Source organism: Camellia sinensis, chromosome 6 (assembly GCF_055761805.1).
Source record: "Camellia sinensis isolate YWXY chromosome 6, ASM5576180v1, whole genome shotgun sequence".
Lineage (NCBI taxonomy): Eukaryota > Viridiplantae > Streptophyta > Magnoliopsida > Ericales > Theaceae > Camellia > Camellia sinensis.
This window is the reverse complement of record NC_138966.1, coordinates 26,132,501-26,135,701: the sequence shown is the minus strand read 5'-3', so window position 1 is coordinate 26,135,701 and position 3,201 is coordinate 26,132,501.

Sequence of the window (3,201 nt, the reverse complement as noted above, 5' to 3'; positions counted from 1 at the left end):
TTCTTAAAATATAAAAACAATTCAAACCACCAAAACCATGAACAGAGCAATAGTAGAGATTGTATGTCTCTGTGTTGTTACATTTATATATGTTTTTGACAACAAAAACCAACCAGCATATGTCATATTTTCTATTTATTACCTTTAGTGTTAGATTTAAAAACCAAAAAATATAGATAAATAATTCGTTAATTTTTTGAATTCAAAAAATATATTCAAGTTGAAAACTTTTTTTCAACAGAATATTTGAACCCTTTTTTAATTGAAAACATAAACAAAATATTTAAACAAATTGAAAACACAAAGTCTTATAAATTACTAAGGGTGCTCGCGGTTTGGCGGTTCGGTTGCGGCCAAAGGAACCTCAAATCTGCTATCCGTTTGCCAAATTGGCGGATTGGAGAAAATCAATCCGCAACTGTCCGCTCGTCATGAAGCATCCGTCCAAAATGCGATGGATCGGTTCGGTTCAGTCGGTTTTGGCGGATCGGTATATCCGCTGCTTACCCCTAGGATGTACAAAAATAATATCTACATCTTTAGAATACAAGTCTCTACATTACTCCACATGACCCTAGAGAACTCTAGAAAGTTTCAAGAACCCCTAAATCCTTCAAGTGCTTGCTAGATGTTGAATTTTGTAAATTCCGTTAAATACTGTTCACTGTATCCTAAGTCCATAGAACCAGTCCGTAATTGCAAAATATTTTCGTCTACTAGCCCAACTTAAGTCCGTTCCACATCAAATCTACAAAATGAGACCGGCTCGTAACTGCAAAATATTTTTATCTACTAGCCCAACTTAAGTGCGTTCCACGTCAAATCTGCAAAGTGTTTGGACCCAAGACTAATCTTGCAATGTATGAAATTTTGATCCACTGCCACATAGGGATGGCAATTTAAACTCTGCCCGACGAGAACCCGACCTCCCGACCCCAATTTGTGAGTTTTTTCCCCGAAAAATATCCCTACGGGAACGGGGATGGTATTTAAAAATCGATCCCCGATCACTCTCGGGCCAGGGACGGGATATGTGTCCCAGCCCCGTCCCCGTCCCCGTCCCCCATTATCCCCGAAATGAAATTATTATTTTACCCCTAGGTATATGTATATATAAAAACCAAATCCATTAATCACACTTTTATTTCTCCCTGTCTCACCGCGTCTCTCTCTCTCTCCCCCACTTACATCTCTCATCTCTCTCATCTCACTGCTTCTCTCATGTCTCTCTTCCTTACTTACTTCTCCCTCTCTGTCTCGCTTGTAAAGCCCTCCCTTCTCCCTCTCCGTCTCGCTTGTGAACCGTCCGTGGTCCATCTGTGAAGCCCTCTGTTGCCACCGATTTGAACTGGGCTAGGATCGATCTCGTGAAGCTACCGATTTGGATCAATCTAAACAGATCGTGGTTCGATCTGAACAGACCGTGAAGCTACCGATCTGGACCGATCTGAACAAGACCATGACCAAGAAGAGCTGCAGAAGCCCTCTCTCTCTATCTCTCTCTCTCTCTCTCTTCATATATATATATATGTTGTTGATGAACAATTTTTTTTTTTTTTAAGTTATATATATACATCTGTTGTTGTCTATTTGTGTTGATGAACACATTTTTTTTTTTTTAAGTTGTTATATATATATATATATATATATATTTGTTGCTGTTGGTGATGGTTGTTGATGAATTGTGGTTGATCTGAACAGTTCTTCTTGTGTGTGTGTATGTGTGTGTGTGTGTGTGTGTGTTGAGAACAAATCTGTCGGGGATTTTTCGGGGTCGGGAAACCCGACCCCGTTAGGGGATGGGGGAGGGGGAGGTGATGGTTTTTCCGTCGGGGATCGAGGGCGAGGACAGAGATTTTTCTACTTTCGAGGATCGGGGACGGGGAGTGTCATCCCTGGCCCCGACCCAGCCCGTTGCCATTCCTACTGCCACAAAATTTAGCTAAAGTTGTGTCATGCTAGGTTAAAAAAAAAAAAAAATAACCACCAATGCCAAAGGTGAATCTCACTATTTAATAGGGGTGTTCATGGATCTTATCAGTTTGATTTTAGGCCCCGTTTGTTTGGGGTTATAGGGAGGGGATTGACTTTGATAGTGAGGAGGAGATTGAGAATGAGGTGTTTGTTTTGAGAGATAGGGAGGGGATTAGTAATCCCTTGGGACTAGTAAGGAGGAGGAAGGGGAATTGGTAAGGAGGAAGTAAAGATGGTATTAGAAAAATAGTGAGGGGATTAGAAATTTTTTTATTTTTTTATTTTTTATATATTGGGATTTTTTTTTTAAATATTAATGTTTAATTTTTATATTTTTTATTTATTATTTTATATAAAAATAATTTAACAATTCCTCACTATTAATCCCTTCACTATCAATCCCCTCACTATTAATCCCCTTACTAACAATCCCCTCACTATTAATCTCCTCACTATTAATTCCCTCCATTTTATCTCCCAAAACAAGCAGGGCCTTAGAGTTATTTGAGAACTAAACCGGTCTCGACCTTTTTACAAAAAATTAGAATTGCAGTTGAACTATTGAGCTTATTTAATGCGATCATAATTGAATCATAAAAATCAATTTGGTTTAGAATTTTTATAACAGGAGGTATAATAAATATTTTATAATAATAAATAAAATAGCAACAAGAAGCATAACTAAGTATTTGAAATTGACTTTTTTAGTGACTTTTGTTAATATATATTTTTTTTGTTTAGTATTTTTTTTTTAAAAAAAAATTAGACTTTTAGGTTTTACTGGAGTAGACGAACCAAAAAAATAAATAAAAATTAAAAAAATTGAAAAAAAGTCTAATAAATACAAAGTTGGCTTTTTCGATTTTGTTGTCTTTTGTCAACTTTTTTTTTATTTATAATTTTTTTTGGTTTTATTTTTTAGATTCTTTTATACTAGATGAACTGAAAAAATTTTAAAAAAACATTTGACATAATTTTTTTTTGAAAAAAAAAAATCACTAAACACAAAAGAAAGAAAGAAAGAAAAAAAAAAAAAAAAAAAAAAAGTGACTTTTTTAACTGATTGCCAGACAAGGTCTGAGTTGGTTGTTTGTCAATTTCCATTGCCAAGAAACTGGTGTTCCTACATTGTTCTTTTTAATTCCCCTAAAAAAAGTTTAAAATAACAAACAAATATATAACTATTTTTAGAACTATAACCAAAGTCTTAAAACTAAGAACCGGATC